At 39.3% G+C, this 18,362-nt stretch overlaps 1 non-coding gene across 1 annotated transcript; it reads left to right on the top strand.

Annotated features, from left to right (window-relative positions):
* The first annotated feature begins 5,154 nt into the window (after positions 1-5,154).
* Positions 5,155-5,226, top strand: trnaq-cug (transfer RNA glutamine (anticodon CUG)). Its single transcript has one exon. It is a non-coding gene; the product is annotated as a tRNA-Gln (tRNA).
* Positions 5,227-18,362: the final 13,136 nt, after the last annotated feature.

The following is an 18,362-nucleotide window of genomic DNA, read 5'->3' as shown; positions in this document are numbered from 1 at the left end:
TTCACTGCCAAAAACAAAATTTAGTCAAGTTAAGATGACTTGAATTAAGAAAGTTTTATCGTGATTTGAGTAAATTTCACTTGACAAGTAAAATGATCTGCCAGTGGAATAAGACTTTTTGTACTTAAAATATGAAAATACATCTTGCTGCACTTAAGAAAAAGAAAAACAACAAATTTTTGCAAGTAAAATAAGAAACAAAATCGAATTTTGAATGTTGAATTAAAGAAAAACTCTTATTCCACTGGTAGATCATTTTACTTGTCAAGTTGAATCGACTCAAATAAAACCAAATCTTCTCAATGTAAGTAATTTTAACTTATCTAGAGATTGTTTTGTTATTTTTTTGCCCAGTGTTGATTATCTGTTTTCTTATATGCATGTTTAGAATAATTTGTTTCTAATAATTTGTTTGTATAGAGCAGGGGTGTCAAACATACGGCCCGGGGGCTGGATCCGGCCCTCCAAAACCTTTAATCTGGCCCTCCGCTGATTTTCTACTAAAATATTATTTAATTATATTTTCTTTTAAAATATTGGTAATTTTCTGCAGTGCGTCTCCAGTGCCTCTGTGCGTGGCCCCTCCCACCAGAGCAGCACAAATGAAGACTTGCCTCTTTCCAAACGCTCTTAAAGGACGATCGTTTTGACCGTTGACTGTGACTTATTCCTATTTGCATACAAGTTAAAGTTTAAACATTGTGTTGAAATTGCATTTTTCTTTGTTGCAAGTTTCAGGTTGTTCATAATATTATAATGTTTCGTAAAAGAAAGAGTTCATCAGTTAAAAAAAGATTTCTGTAATAGATTTGTGTTTCTCTGCACAAATATTTGAACTCTTGATATTTTTGGGGTTTATATGCCATGAGTTTTCTGATCCAGCCCCTTTGGGATTAAAGTAGGTTGGATACGGTCCCCGAACCAAAATTAGTTTGACATCCCTGGTATAGAGGCTAAGCAAAAAATTTAGGCCCCATCCACACTTGTACATATTCGAGTCGTTTTTGTTGTGGATACAGTGTTCGTCCACACTAATCCGATGGAAAATGGCTCCAGAGACGGAACGACCTGGTGCCACCAGCTCCCACGAACTCATCCGAGTACAGATCTAATCGGGCACTGTGTGGATGCATGAAAACACTGATATGCTGATGTAGGTCTATGCACCACGAAGTAATTCACCGCCAAAACACTAAGAGGCTAGAATATATGTCCGTTCATATATACAGTCTATGTGTATGACCTGCAGACGTATAATCTCTGAAAAGTTTAACATGAACCATCTCCAATGTGATAGAAGCACAGAACAGACTCACCATCAGCAGAACACCCCTCTGTCACAGAAAGAACACTCATAATCCACTGAGTTGTGTTCTTTAGCCCGACAGAAGCTAAACCACATCAGCGCACAATAGCGAGCTGTTTTATGAGCATTCAGTTTATGCAAATTAGCCATGTGGTTTTAAGTTTCATTTCTGTAAAACGTAAACAAATATGCTCAAAGCTGTTGGATAGTGAAGGATTGGGGACACAGAAACGACGTGTCTGGACGCAGATTGTTTCCGATACGGTGATATGTGGATTAGTTTCAGTGTAAACGGGGTCTTAAACTCCATACACCTTCTCTAGAATCATTTGGATGATTTCAGGCCTGGAATTGTCAATCTGTTGTAAACAAAAGGCAAAAACTATTAGCTTTTAACTTGAAAACTACTCCAACTACAACTTCAGGTCTGTTTTTGAGAAGGTAACAACTTTATAACATGACTTAAAGCTCACAAGAGTCAAGTTTGCGTAATGTATGACCTTTAATGAACTAGTGTAAGTGTAATAGAGTCTCACACACAACCACAAACAAACAAAATTCCGGTAAGCATATAGATCAGGTAAATAAAGTGGCTAGCCCGACATTCCCTCACCTCTCTGCCCCAGCCTCCGTGTGAGTATTTTACATGTAGCTCGGTGTTCTCTTGCAGGAGTCACCTTGTGCAGATTGAGTGTGTTCGAGTGTGTATAGTTTGCCTACTGTATGTGGAGCGGTAGCAGGTAGATCGCACTATTCAAATATTGACTTCCTGTGTGGCCGGCGGCTCGAGGCGTGTCTGTGTGTTTTGGATTTGGGGCTACTGTGCTGGAGGAGGAGGAGGAGGTGGTGGTGGAAGAGGAGGAGGAAGTCCATCAATAGAAACACTTTGATGACACTGGCCAGGCTTAGTGCTCCATTATAGGAGACGTTAGGCCAGGGGTCTCCAGCCTTTTTCCTCCGGTGAGCGGCTTTTACAAAACAAAAATACCAGAGAGCTACTAGTTTTAGTGGTCACAAGAAATTGAGCATGTATAAGAGCTTGTATATATGTGTAATGCTGTATGTCTGCATGTGAGTGTGTGTGTGTGTGTGTATATATAGGTATATATGTATGGGTATGTGCATGATATGTGCGTATATACACATCTATATATTCTAAGATTTTTTCCCCTTGTGTTTATTTATTTCTGTTCCCTATATTTACTTTCACTTTATCTGCATTAATGTATTATAATTTGTATGTATGTATGTATGTATGTATGTATGTATGTATGTATGTATGTATGTATGTATGTATGTATGTATGTATGTATGTATGTATGTATGTATGTATGTATGTATGTATGTATGTATGTATGTATGTATGTATGTATGTATGTATGTATGCATGTATGTATGTATGTATGTATGTATGTATGCATGTATGTATGTATGTATGTATGTATGCATGTATGTATGTATGTATGTATGTATGTATGTATGTATGTATGTATGTGTGTATGTATGTATGTATGTATGTATGTATGTATGCATGTATGTATGTATGCATGTATGTATGTATGTATGTATGCATGTATGCATGTATGTATGTATGTATGTATGTATGTATGTATGTATGTATGTATGTATGTATGTATGTATGTATGTATGTATGTATGTATGTATGTATGCATATGTATGCATGTATGTATGTATGTATGTATTATTATTATTATTTACTATTATTTATCTTTCCTTTCTCTGGAGACAATGGGGAAGGATAAAATGGTCACATTACATGACTGCATGAATTTATGTGCACAAAACGTCATAGTAATGTTATATGTGTATATATTATAAGATTTTTGTCCTTGCATTTATTTATTTATGTTCCTTATACTTACTTTATTTTATCACTTTATCTGCATTCATGGATTATTATTTGTATTTATGAATTATTATTGTTTACTTATTATTATTATTTAATTATATTTACATTTATTATTATTATTATTATTATTATTAGTAGTAGTAGTAGTAGTAGTAGTAGTATTAATATTAGTATTAGTATATTTTTTAGTATTATTTATCTTTCCTTTCAATTGGGGAGGGTAAAATGGTCACATTACATTACTGCTAATATTTTTTTTTCTTTCTTTGACATCTGCTTTATGTGCACAAAAAAAGTAATAATAATAAAAATAAAAAAGAGCATATATAAGAGCCACGGTGAGCTTTATTTGAGGTGCACTTAGCTGCCTTTAGAACATAAACCATTATCCATTTAATAGTGTACAAAGTCAGGCATCAAAATGATACATGTACTATGGTAAAAGACATTTAATTAATTAAATTTTACTTATTCAGCACAATACATGTAATTCAGAAATCCCTTGGCGAGCTATTTGTAAGGCAGAGCAATGAAACTCCACAGAAACAAGCAGGTGACCGACCCCCAACCAAAATGTGACTCAGACTCAGACTGCAGCCTGAAGTGACCCAAATCCGATTTTTTTCGCCCCTATGTGAGCTGTATTGGATCTTTTAATGACAGCCTGAATGACACAGATCCAGTTTTTTTTTTAAACGTGACCCATGTCACTTGGATATGTGCTCCTAAAACCCATATTTATCCGATCTTTTGACATCTGAACGGTCAGGTAACATTCATCTCACCTACACGTCAGGCTCCGAGTCTAGTCAATGGAGGGAAAGTGAAGTTAGTGAGTTAATTAATATTTGTGGTTATTCGCTGTTTTCAGGCCATTTTTTTAAATGATTGCCAAGGAAATGTGCGAGCGCGGCTACAGGCGGTCCTGACTCCAACGAAAAATAAAAAGCCTGCGAGTCAAATACAAGGAGCCTAAAGACTCAAATGAACAAATCAGCCGTGGATGTGTAACCTGTCCATTTTACAAAGAACTGGACAGTATTTTGGGAGACAAGCTTGTGATGTTGTTGTGTCCTCCAATGCGCATGTGGGACACTTTTGGGTGTTTAAAGTTCACACTGGAGATCACATACAAGTCGCATTTAATTACCTCCGCCAAGGAGGTTATGTTTTTGCCGGCGTTTGTCTGTTTGTTTGTTTGTTTGTTTGTTTGTCTGTTAGCAACATAACTCAAAAAGTTATGGACCGATTTTGATGAAATTTTCAGGATTTGTTGGAAATGTGAAAAGGAAGAACTGATTTCATTTTGGGGGTGATCCGGAAGAAATCCTGGATTCTGGATCACTTTGAAATTTTAGTTAACATTGTGGTAAATGGAGCCAAAAATTTTGTTTCTCAATATCTCGGTTAATTATTGACCAAACCCCATGAAATTTGACTCAGGGATGGACAATGGGATCCTCATATTCCAAAGGCTGATCCGGATCTGATCCAGAAGACTGATTTTATCGCAATTTATATAAAAAATGGGGGTAGTCCTTGGCGGAGGTCTGCGCTCTCTGAGTGCTTTTCTAGTTTCAAATGTGAACGACCTCACACACAAAAAAATTGGATTTCACAAAAAAATTCTAATTGAGCATTAAGCCCTGCAGTCTGAATGTAGCCTTAGTGCACCTTTAAAGTTAAATTTCTTAATTTCTTTTTAAATAAAGTAACCATTTGAATTAATAATCAGACACACAGATAAATCAAGTAGTACATAAGATTCAAAAGTGCACATGTCGGGGTTTGAAGCACAGGTTAGCAGGTTCACATGTTGCAACAGAAAAGCTTATGTAAGTGTGAAGTGAAAGTAAGTGATCCAGTGCAGGCACATTCTCAGCTGCTGTGGTGAGTCTGTAGTGAGTTTGTAGTGAGCCTGCAGGCCCCTGAGCTGACGTGGGGCTGGTCTGTCCTGTAGGCCCCTCCTCTCACAGCTGGTTCCATGGTGTAATGGTTAGCACTCTGGACTCTGAATCCAGCGATCCGAGTTCAAATCTCGGTGGGACCTGATGTTTTTTTAAGAAGATGGTGACAAAGTACTACAAAATAAAATACAAGAAAATAAAAATATAAGATTGTTCAACTGAAAACTGTAAACCATGCAAAACTATGATAGAATGGATGTAGTAATTGCACATGTCTCCAACTCCAAATACACATTTGTGAATCCACTGTATATGCTACTTAAATGCTTTTTTTTTTTTTTTTTTGTCACCATCTTCTACATTTGTTATCAATGTCAATATTATATAGTGGACTTTATCATTGAGGGATGGTATAATATTTAAATTACAGTAAAATACATTTGTATGTTTTGAAATTGCAGTAAAATACATTTGGCTTTTGAAAACATTTCCATACAAAAAGTAAACTGTAAGATCACTTTTTAAAATGGCACTTACCTGTTTTTTTTTTACTTTTATGGGACTGAAACTGAAAGCTACAAGATGAACACCAGAACATAAAGTAGTAAATAAGTAGCTGGCGACAATACAAACTGGTTAGAACTAAGATCATCGACTATGCTGAGAATACATGGTGCCATGGGTGGCTGTGGTTTCACTGTATACAGTCATTGTGTCCTTAGGCAAGACACTTCACCAAATGGTAGTGGTCAACAAAGCAAATGGTGCAGATTGTCAGCCTCGCTTTGGTCAGTCTAATCCAGGGCAGCTGAGGCTATATTTACTTACCACCTATAGTCTATAAAGTGAATTACAAGTGCAAAAGACTCAAAGGATTCTTAATAACCTGAAAATGATCCATCCATTTTCTTGTTGCAGGGGCAGCACTCTAAGCAGGGACTCGCAGACTTCCTTCACCCCGGACACTCCAGCTCCTCCGGGGGGCAAGGCAAGTTTATTTGTACAGCACAATTCGTACACAAAGTAATTCAAAGTGCACCCGGGACCCCGAGGTGTTCCCAGGCCAGCAGAGAGACATAGTCTTCTTAATCTTAATCTTAATTATTCCCTGCAATGAGTTTCTAAACACTGTTCACAACTAGATCGAAGTTTTCCCTTCACGGTAGCAACAACTAGCAAGCTAACCATGCACTTCCTGAATCTCTCACAAGAAAACATTTTATTAGAATTTATTTATTAGAAGCAGACAGTTCACTAGGCGCATTCTGACCACAAGAGACATTTATACAATCTGTTCTGGGGCAAGACAAACACAAATTCAAATACAAATCGGGACAAGTCTGTTAAAGGTGCATTGTGTAACTTTTTGGTTGGGGGCCCATCACCTTCTCCTTTCTACGAATATGTCATTACTCTGTGTGACATTAAACAGCACTGCCTTGCATTTATTCAATTATAGGTGGTTTTCTATCTTAAAATTACCTAAAAAAATATACATTCTGACTCTGAGCGGGGTTTCCTCTCCGCAGATCTGACCTGTAACTTGCAACATCTCCGGAGAGAAAAGCATTTGACGGACCCTCCACCTGAAAAGTTACACAACGCACCTTCATCTAAAAAAGCCAAAATCGTAAAATACTCCAAGATAGATCTAGATTACAATATAGTTTCAGTGCATGGCTATGAAACAAGATTCAAGAAAAAGAAAGACACGGGCAGATATAAGTCAAGGAAACATAAATAAACCCAGTGTGACAAAACAGGCCATAAAGCCGCTGTTGTTTGTGGTCGGGGACAGTTGAGTGGGCCCTTTGGTCTGGAAATATCTAACCCAGGGGTCAGCTGGGCCATAACTCCACTGGACTCCTGCTCTGAAGCCCCCGTGTCCACCACCATCTGCCCCCGCTCTGGCCCTGACCCTGACCTCACCACTTCCGGGGCTACACAAGGAATTCCTCTGCCGGGATCAATAAAACAATATCAATAAAACCCACGCTACATGCTACTTTTGGGTGGTCCTGGGAACGCTGTGATGATCAGAGTCCACTTATGATGTCACCGTAGGCTGTACTTATACTTGCAGCTGATGCCATTGATATTCCCTGCGGGGGTGTGACGCTGTAAACACTGCTCATTTTGGTCTTAAAATGTTCATAATAACCTGCTCTACATGATCCTGGGGTTTTTATTTCACTTTCACGTCACACGCGCTTAGTCCACTTCTTTAAACAGTTTATGAGGGTGAGTTTCTTGATACAAAGTGAATTGGAGCCAGAGTCCACCACAAGGAGTTTTACATTTGGAGCCGAATGAATGAAACCAAACACAACTCTGGGTACGTTTTTGAGAAGGTAACACCATTCTAACAGGAGTCAATTTCCACGTTTACATGAGAGCGTTAATCCCAAATAAAAATAATACAATTTTGAATAAAAATGAATTCTGCTTTAAAAAGACCATGTAAACACTTCATTTCTAATGAAAATTATTATTTGGAATTAAACTTCATTCATTCATTTTATTTGTTTGAGCAAGATACAACAAAATCAACCACAATAACAAAAACAACAACATGTACATGTACAGATTTGGGACCTGGTGCTCAAAAGGAGTAGCCTGATTGATCAGCCGGTTTCACTTAATGAAAATCGTCTGACCTCACAGCATTAGGATTCATTTGCTCGATGGTAGACTGTATTACTGCTGTTTGGTTGTGCCTAACTGGTATATTAAGCTTTTCCCAAATCCCACAGGAAGAAGAGCTGTAACGTCTTTCCCCTTGATAAAATTCACCAAACATTCTCTTTGTTCTGGCTTTAAATGCATGATCTCGGGAATCGTTGCCAACACAGAATATATGGCTCTTTGCTGATTGGCTGGTGCCAGGACTCGCACTTCCGGGGTTTTTGCAAACTGCCTAGTGTATTCTGATTCCTGACCTAGTCGCTGGAGAAAAATGAAATTGAGCGGAGGCACTAGGTGGTGCCAGCCTGGCTATAAAAAGAGTAGGATGAAGTTTAAAAAACTTATAGTGTCCTATCCCAATTGTTTTACATAATCACATGGTTGACACTTTTCTAAAAACACCTTTGGGGTGTCCAGTACATATAGTGAATATAAATAAATATACACATACATACATATGCAAAGTTTATCGTTTAAGATTGTACAAAATAAACAGTAATGAGAATGAAAAATTTAAGGATCTTTTGTAATTCTGAAGTAAGTGGGTGGTTTATTTCCGGTCGTTCAGCACATGCTCGCTGGGTCGTCCTTCTGACGCGATGTGGATGATCCAGGCTCCACCAGTCCTGGCTTCAGGACTTTCCTCCGCGTCTCTTTGGATTTGCGAGTGGGATGTGGGAGTGGGCTGAGGCAGAGCAGCCGCTGACTCAGTTTGTCTTCTTCCTCCCTTCTCAGACACTCTTCCCTTCTCTTCCCTTGTCCTCCTCAGCTGACAGACGTAAAGCGTGATGAGAGAATTCTCCAGCTGCTGCGCAATTATCATCAGAACAACTGCGAAAAAAGTTTGGATCATATTTGCGTCCATAACGTAACTACAAACCGAGTTGACAAAACGCCGGTAGCAGCAGAAATGTGTGGTGTTTTTTTCGGTCGACGTAAATACATGCGTGTCTCTGTCCAATCACAACCCTTCTCAACCTCTAGACATCGAGCAGAAGTAAATAAAGGCGATTTAACCATGTTTTCCATGTAAACTCAAAAGAGAATATTTAATTTCCAAACTGTTTAATTCAGAATTTAAAAAAAACATCATGTAAACGTGACCAATTTTGAGTGATAAAGGATGTTTAGGTTCCATTTGTAAATTCTAATTGTCTTAACAGTGTGTACAGTTGATAATCATGTCCTTGCCCCGTTATCAGGGCCTTATCTTCCTCTATCTTCTGTTTAGACTTGTGACGCTTCCTATTCGTCCTTATCACTGTTGGCTGATGGTGAATACACAAGCACAGAGCTGTGGGTTCTGCTTTGAAAACACAGGGTTAGCATTAGCTTTAGCAGATAATTGGCCTTCAGCCCCAGTAGTTTTGTTTATGTTCCCCCGCGCCACAGAGCCCGCGGCCTGCTGGGAGTCCTCACGTCACCCCTCCTCCTCCTCCTCCTCCTCCACTGCGAAACAAAACACAATACAACTACACAACAAACTCTGAGGAATTTCACACAGGAAAAGTACTGAATCATTATGGTTTCTTGAGTAACTTCAAAATGTAGTCTACTTCTAAAAATGGACCAGAGAAATTATAGAAGTCATTTTATACTAGTGTGTAATATTTGATGTTTTTGTTTGACTCAAAATGATGCCGTTTATGATCACAGACTACAAAACCAGGACTGAACCAGGACTAAAACAGGACTAAAACAGGACTAAACCAGGAGGACTAAAGCAGGACTGAACCAGGACTGAACCAAGATTAAACCAGGACTAAAACAGGCCTGAACTAGGACTGAACCAGGCCTGAACCAGAACTGAACCAGGACTAAACCAGGTCCAAACCAGGACTAAACTAGAACTGAACCAGGTCCAAACCAGGACTGAACCAGGACTAAACCAGAACTGAACCAGGACTAAACCAGAACTAAACCAGGACTGAACCAGGACTGAACCAGGACTAAACCAGAACTGAACCAGAACTGAACCAGGACTAAACCAGGTTCAAACCAGGACTAAACCAGAACTGAACCAGAACTGAACCAGGACTAAACCAGGTCCAAACCAGGACTAAACCAGAAATGAACCAAAACTAAACCAGAACTAAACCAGGACTGAACCAACCCTGAACCAGGACTAAACCAGAACTGAACCAGGACTAAACCAGAACTGAACCAGGACTGAACCAACCCTGAACCAGGACTAAACCAGAACTGAACCAGGACTAAACCAGAACTGAACCAGGACTAAACCAGAACTAAACCAGGACTGAACCAACCCTGAACCAGGACTAAACCAACCCTGAACCAGGACTAAACCAGAACTGAACCAGGACTAAACCAACCCTGAACCAGGACTAAACCAGAACTGAACCATGTCCAAACCAGGACTAAACCAGAACTGAACCAGGACTAAACCAACCCTGAACCAGGACTAAACCAACCGTGAACTGAACCAGGCCTAAACCAGGACTAAACCAGAAGTGAACCAGGACTGAACCAGGATTAAGGATTTTATAGTCTCAAGTAAGGTAAGGCAAGGCATTTTTAACTTATACTGCACATTTTATACTCATGGTAACTCAATCTGCCTTACATGGACATGGAGGGACAAAAAAGTCTGCTGTCCCGGGTCTCAGGGTTTCAAAAGCCCAAAATTTGACTCTCTTCTAATTAATTTATATTAGAGGGGGGCTATGTAAGGCAGCTTGCCCCGGGCCCCCAAATTTCTGTCAACGGGCCTGCTTACAAATATAAAAACATATTAAAACAAGCTAAAAGAAAACATATACTTTACATAAATACACACAATTAATTTTAAATAGTTTATAAATTACAACTGTGTATAATTTAACCACAGACATGTAAGTATGTAAAATAGTCATGTTTGGGGATGACCTTACTTCACCATGCAGTCCATTCCTTGTATTTGCAGGATAATAACTAAAAGCAGCTTCACCAAGTTTAGTTTGGACTCTTGGTTTGGCGAACAGACCAGTTCTGGCATCTCGTTTCCATTCTTGGTTGATATTAATTTATTGGCATGGATTTTAGTGCAGTACTTTTTTTTTACAGTTTTGTTTCATTCCCAATCTCTGAACAAAAGGTAAAAGATAGATTTTAACATGAAAACTACCACGTCATGACATCACAACGTTCTGAGATCTAATTTTCTTTTTTGGTTAATATAAATTTATTAGCATGGCTTTTAGTACAGTTACGTGTCAACTTTTGCCTATGGGTTTTAGCTTCTTGAAAATGTTTTAATCAGTCAGTATGATACCATTTACTGTTGTTTATATGTTGAATGTAGTCATATTGATTAAAAAATTATACAAATTTTGGTTAACAATTGCAATACTTTTTTTTTGAAGCTTAAACTCAAAAACTATGGAACATATGGAAACTACTTTTTTACTTTTCAGTCCAGTTCAAAAATCTAGTGGAGAAGAAAATACAGATACTGGTTTATTCTCTCAAATGTAGTAACTAAAAGTAAAAAAGAATTAACTTTAAAATCTACTTAAAGGAACACTCCAGAATTTTTGACATAGGACCTCATCTTCTAGAGTGTTGGAGACGTGTGGAAACACTTTTTTAATTATTCCATCCAGTCCTTGTATTTGCAGAGGTCACTGGTGCTAGGCTAGTGCATGTCAATGGCCATAGTTAGCCTGCCACTAAAAACAGTCTTACCAACTCCACAAAGTACCCAAAGCAAATCTATTATTACACCAGACTGTCGATGTGAATATCTGTGTTGATAGAATAATGTCTGAAATAAATCTAACCTTGCATCGCATGAATCGTCACATTTTGAGGGACTATTTTCTCATATATCAGTCCGCTGCTGCCAAGCTTTCTATCAAGAAATAGAGCTCACTGCTGCTGCTCAGACAGAAATCCTTCAAATACAAGGTTGGTTTTACTTCTAAAATTATTCCATCAACACAGACATTTACATGGACAGTCTGGAGTAATAATAGATTTGCTTTGGGTGTTTTGTGGAGTGGGTAAGACTGTTTTTAGTGGCAGGCTAACTATGGCCATTGACATGCACTAGCCTAGCACCAGCGACCTCTGCAAATACAAGGACTGGATGGATTATTTAAAAAAATGTCTCCACACATCAACACTCTGGCTCACTAGGAAAATTCCGGACTGTCCTTTAAGTATAGAACAGACAACTAAAAATTCTACTTAAAGATGCGTTATGTTTTGGTTGGGGGTCCGTCACCTGCTTGTTTCTATGGAGAAGTAATTGCTTTGCTTGGAATGGTCCACAGTATGACATTAAACAGATCTACCTTACATTATTCAATTACAGGTGGTTTTATAGCTCAAAAATACCTAGAAAAACAGACATTCTGACTGTGAGCAGGGTTGCCTCTCCACTGACCTGTAACTTGGTCTGGTTTCGTCTCCATTTAGATACAGTAGAAAGGTTTAATACCATACTGTGAAACATTCCAGTCAAAGCAATAACATCTCCATGGATAAAAGCGTTTGACGGATCCACCAGAGTAGTTACACAATGCACCTTTAAGTACAGTACTTTACTACTTGTAGGTGTGATACTTTTCTCCTTTTAGCGAGTCATTGTTGTTGTATTCGTCAGTTCACAGTTTGGTTTAGACTTGATGGCTCTGCTCCTGGAGGCAGGTCCCCCGCTGGGCCCGCGGAGGAAAGACGAACTCCGGAGGAAGTTAACCTTTGACCTTTCCTCAGAAGAGTGACAGGACCCCGACTGCCCTCTGACCTCCCGGGGCTCAGCCAATCAGTGAAGCGTGACCCGGCTGAGGGGGCGGGCTCTGTGTGCGGTGGGCGGGGCAGAGGAAGTGCAGTCTTTTCAATGGGCCTCCTCCTCCTCGCATTCTGGGCATACCAAGCGTCGCGGAGACTGGGAGAAAAGAAACGTTAAAAAAAATCTCAAATTCCATATTATACTGTACCAATGACCTAAAGGTGCAATGTGTGACTTTTCTGGTGGAGGGTCCGGTATGTGCTTGTCTGCGTGGTGATGTTATTCTTTTGCCTGGGATGTTCCATTGTACATTTATTCAGTTATAGGAGTTTTTATTTCCCAAAACTACCTCAAAAATCCATCGTTTATTCAGTTAAATACCTTCAAGTTCCAGGACATAGTTGATCTAAACACAGCTGTTGTCATATATAAGGTTCACAATCTGTGTATCATTCATTCATTCATTTTTCAAAATAAAACCAAAAATAAGAAAACGAAAAAACAACTATTTTCTTCATTATTTGTCTCCAAAACCAAAATGAAAAAAAAAAAACAAACAGATATTCATTCATTCATTCAGCTTTTTCAGTTTTCGATTTTGTGTTTAAATGAATAATGGAAAAAAAAAAAAAAACTGATAACAGCCCTTTCCCGTTTCATCCAATTTTGGCCCTTAAGGACTGAACCAGACTGAACCAGGAGGACTAAACCAGGACTAAACCAGAACTAAACCAGAACTAAACCAGAACTGAACCAGGACTGAGTGTTGGGATGGGCCGGAGGTGCGCCTGCATAGATATCAGGTGACCGAAGATGAAAGGACCGGTGCAGAACTCTGCGCCCACTGGGCTAAGCGCAGCCGTCATCCAATCGCACTTTGTGGACATCCTGCTTCACAGGCTTGGAGTCCCTTCTCTCTCTCTCAAATCCAAGATTAGTCCTGGTTTAGACCTGGTTTAGACCTGGTTTAGTCCTGGTCAGACCTGGTTTAGACCTGGTTTAGACCTGGTTTAGTCCTGGTTTAGACCTGGTTTAGACCTGGTTTAGTCCTGCTTTAGACCTGGTTTAGACCTGGTTTAGTCCAGGTTTAGACCTGATTAAGTCCTGGTTTAATCCTGCTTTAGACCTGGTTTAGTCCTGGTTTAGACCTGGTTTAGTCCTGGTATTGTCCTGGTCTAGACCTAGGAGCACTTCCTGTATTACCACATATCACAATGGGGAACAGCGTGTTTTCAGTTTGAGAGAAGAACTTAAATCAAATATGTAGAATTTGTGTTATGTTTGTGGTGAGAAAACAACATAATAACAGATCAGAAAATAGTGTAATATGGGCAAAAAAAAAAAAAAAAAGAACTTAAACTTTTTTCTTTGTTATAAAATTTCACATATCTCGCACCACGTATGTAAATAAAATATAGAAAGTAGTAAACATAAACATACTTTTGACTACCTCAGAAGTTATTTCAAATTTGTTTTTTCAAATTGAACATTCCGTTTTTTTATCCATCAAAACCAATAAATTTAAAAGTGAACAGTGAGCTTCGAGGCCGTATATAAAAGCACATGTTATTTTTACAGCGGTGTCTGTCGACCAAATGTGGCCGTAAAATAAAATAATTCTTTCATTTTTGTTCGCACACAATGGTTTGGCCCCATACCCGCGCGCATCTCTCCAACTCCGCTACGAGAACAAAAAAACACAAAAATATTCTCTGAAGTTTGCTCCCAAATCCACACAGCCCTGTACACTTCCATCTTCAGTTTTAACTACACTTTTCCTTTGCCCTCGTTTCACTCCAAAGAATCAACCACACGCTTTCAAATGGCCCACACACGCTGTTTTTATTTTCACTTTATTTCAGACTTTGATGTGCACTTTTACAATTCGTGCGGACATGCTTCATTAACTTCTCGAGTGCGTTTCAGATCCAGAGTGCTCAGCTGTCTGCCTGTCTGCTTATCTGGGCACGTTTATGACTTTTAATATGAAGCAATGTTCCTCTGTGCGGTCAAAAGGATGGTAGTTCCTTGCTTTTTAGGCTGGTTCTTGTTGGCACCACCATGTCTGTAGTTTTTTAAATTTTTATTATTATTATTTTTTTCCTTTTACAATCAAATAACTTTATTTATTACGCACAGGCATGGTACAAACTGTCACTGGGTCCTTTGGCATCTTTTCATCTTTTTTTTTTTTCCATAGATCATTTTCAGCAACACTCAATGTGTGTATTATAAACCGTGGTGGAAGAATTACTCAGTTTTGCAGTAAAACTACAGAAATCCTCAAGTAAAAGTAAAAGTATGACATGGGGGAAAAAAAAGTATTTGAAGAGCTAAAAGTAAAACTATTTTTGCAAAGATTTTGAGATCTAATAAAACGTCTAATGTAGTGAAACTTTTTTTTTTGTTTAAGTGTTTATTTGTTTTATTTTGTTTGCTGAAATTATGATCCTCAGCCTTTTCTGCAGGTCTCAAACTATAATAAAAAAATACTTTTACTTTTCAGTCTTGTTCAAAAACATAGTGGAGTAGAAAATACAGCTACCTGCTCTCAAATGTAGCGAAGTAAAAACAAAAAGTATCCACAAAAAAATCTACATAAAGGTGCACTATGTACGTTTTCGGTGGGGGGTTCGTCACCTGCTTGTTTCTATGGCCCCATCCACACTAGAACGTATTCGAGTTGTGTTCATTGTGGGTGCAGTGTTCATCCACACTAATCCGATTGAAAACGGCTCCAGTGACGGAATGATTTGGTGGGGCCAGCTCCCACGAATTCATCTGAGTAGAGATCTGATCAGGCACTGTGTGAATGCCTGAAAACGTTGATACTCTGATGTAGCCGTGTCTTTATTGGACCACGTCACTGTGACTTGTGCCTTCCTGATTCGCTGGGTTCATGTCATCGGTCTTGTGACGCTATTGCGGAAAACAGTTTAAACAAACCATAGACAAACAGGTAACAGCGTAGCTAGAACTACTAACTACTACTACTACTTTCATGCTTGCCATCTTCCTCGGCTCGAAATTGACTGCTGCAACTTCAGACACGGTATTGCCCACTTGACGTTGTGATCATGTGTCCCGCATGCGCACTGGAGGACACGATGACGTCAACCCCATGCGTCAACCGCAGCGAGCGTGCTCTGTGTTTACGGAAGTTGTCCAAATATGGTCGCGAGCATTGAGCACCTGGCGATTTTACAGTTCCGGTTTCCGCCTGCTTCAGCGCAGAATAGTGACGTTTGTCGCTTGTTAATGACGTGTAGGTCGGATGGATGCGCTTTGGCCGTTCAGACTGAAGTCGCATGCATGTCAAAAGATCGGATATGTATCGGATTCAGGACCACATATCCAAGTGGCCTGGGTCGCATTTGAAAAATTCGGATCTGTGCCGTTCAGACTGTCATTAAAAGATCGGATACAGGTCACATAGAAGCCAAATAATCGGATTTGGGTCACTTCAGGCTGCAGTCTGAACGCAGCCTTGGATATGTGGTCATGAATCCGATATATATCCGATCTTTTGACATGCGACTTCAGTCTGAACGGCCAAAGCGCATCCATCCAACCTACACGTCATTAACAAGTAAAAAATCGCCAGGTGCTCAGTGCTCGCGACCATATTTGGACAACTTCCGTAAACACAGAGCACGCTCGCTGCGGTTGACGCATGGGGTTGACGTCATCGTGTCCTCCAGTGCGCATGCGGGACACTTTCGGGCCGTTTACCGTTCACACTGAAGTCACAGACAAGTCGCATTTAATTGGAAATGTGAACGACCTCGCAAAAACATCGGATTTCACAAAAAAATCGGAATTGAGCATTAAGCCCTGCAGTCTGAACGTAGCCTAAGTGTCCTCCCTGCTCTGCCTGTGTGGCGGAGGTCAGGTCCACTTCCTCCTGTGGTACTGGCCAGCGTCACAGTGACCCAGACAGCAGCAGAGCAGGCTCACGTTAATTACAGAGTGGATTAGACATAATATTAGCCAGCCACTAGCCTCGGAAAACAGGAATCAGATCCAGAGTCGTTCGGTGCGTTCATGTCTTGTTTCACTACTGTATATTTAGTTATGTGAGGACTGGGACGAGACAGATCGATTCACAAATGTAGTACACGTTTTGTCAGGATATACCGGGAAACCATGTACATGCAGTATTGAACGTCCATTAAAGAGTCCAAATTTCACTGGTTTCTGGTCTGTTATCATGTTTTCTCTTCACAAACGCACTTGGAGTTGTGTTTTGGTTTTTATTCATACATGTTTAAAAGTGCATTGTGTAACTTTTCTCATGGAGGCTCCGTCAAATGCTTTTCTCCGTGGAGATGTTATTGCTTTGTCAGGAATGTTTCACACAGTATGGTATTAAACCTTTCCTAAATCAGACCAAGTTACGGGTCAGATCTGTGGAGACGCGACCCCCTCACAGTCAGAATGCTTCTTTTTCTAGGTATTTTTGAGCTAGAAATCCACCTGTAATTAAATAAATGTAAAGTAGAGCTGTTTAAAGTCATACTGTGGAACATTCCAAGTACAGTAATGACGTATCCATAGAAACAAGCAGGTGATGGACCCTCAACCAAAAACATAATGCACCTTTAAGTAGAATTTTTAGGTGTCTGTACTTTGCTTAAAGGGACAGTCTGGAATTTTCTTAGTCAGAGTTTTGTTGTTTTTTTCAATTTTGGGCACATACATAGCGTATTCATTACAACTTGGACATATACATAACATATTAGTAACTTATATAGAATGTTTTGATCACTTATGTATAACTTATACCAATTAATGCTGAGCGTGTTGCCAGCGTCCACAACTTATACCCAACAACATTCTAACTTATGCAATAGCACACGGCAGCTCAACGATTTAAATCATAACTGCAGTAGACGTCTCAGCCTTGCCGGATCCTCCATCTCTCGGATGATATGGACATCTGCTCACCATGAAGTCTGTACTAACTGTTTCCCCATTTTTATAACCCAGTTCCCCTAAACACTGCCAGTACACCATTATACGGTAGCTATAAGTTAGAAACACTTCCAGTATGTTCTGTGGTCTTCAGAACATGTGTTGGAGGTAAGTTCGATATAAGTCACACATAGGTTCAAGGCACGTTACTCATAAGTCATGGGTACACTGGAAAATATCTCAATGTATTTGGACTTACGAGTAACTTACAATTAACGTGTGTGCATGTATGTCAGCGATCACATAACTTACCTACAACTTATGGCCCATGTATGCAGGACGTATAAGCACATGGTGACATAAGATAAGATAAGATAATCCTTTATTGTCTCCCATGGGAGAAATTTGTCTTAGGACAGGGGGTAACATGCTTTATCAAAAAACAGGACAAGACAACACAAAGCAGCACATAAACAAACACCATAGAACAGAATAAATATGAAACCAATTATGACCATGAGTGACGCACCAACAGGACCTTTAAATTATTCTTAACAGGCAAACCCTAGCATTCTTATTGCACTTTCCCTAAGCCTATGTGCAGTTTTAATTGCACATTCCCTAAGCCTATGTGCAGTTTTAATTGCACATTCCCTAAGCCTATGTGCAGTTTTAATTGCACATTCCCTAAGCCTATGTGCAGTTTTAATTATTGCACTTTCCCTAAGCCTATGTGCAGTTTTAATTATTGCACTTTCCCTAAGCCTATGTGCAGTTTTAATTATTGCACATTCCCTAAGCCTATGTGCAGTTTTAATTATTGCACATTCCCTAAGCCTATGTGCAGTTTTAATTATTGCACATTCCCTAAGCCTATGTGCAGTTTTAATTATTGCACATTCCCTAAGCCTATGTGCAGTTTTAATTGCACATTCCCTGAACCTATGT

This window comes from Boleophthalmus pectinirostris, unplaced genomic scaffold (genome assembly GCF_026225935.1).
Source record: "Boleophthalmus pectinirostris isolate CB_2022bp ecotype Guang Dong unplaced genomic scaffold, ASM2622593v1 HiC_scaffold_12, whole genome shotgun sequence".
Classification (NCBI taxonomy): domain Eukaryota; kingdom Metazoa; phylum Chordata; class Actinopteri; order Gobiiformes; family Gobiidae; genus Boleophthalmus; species Boleophthalmus pectinirostris.
The sequence above is the reverse complement of the archived record's forward strand: the minus strand, read 5'-3'. Positions and strand labels throughout refer to the sequence as shown.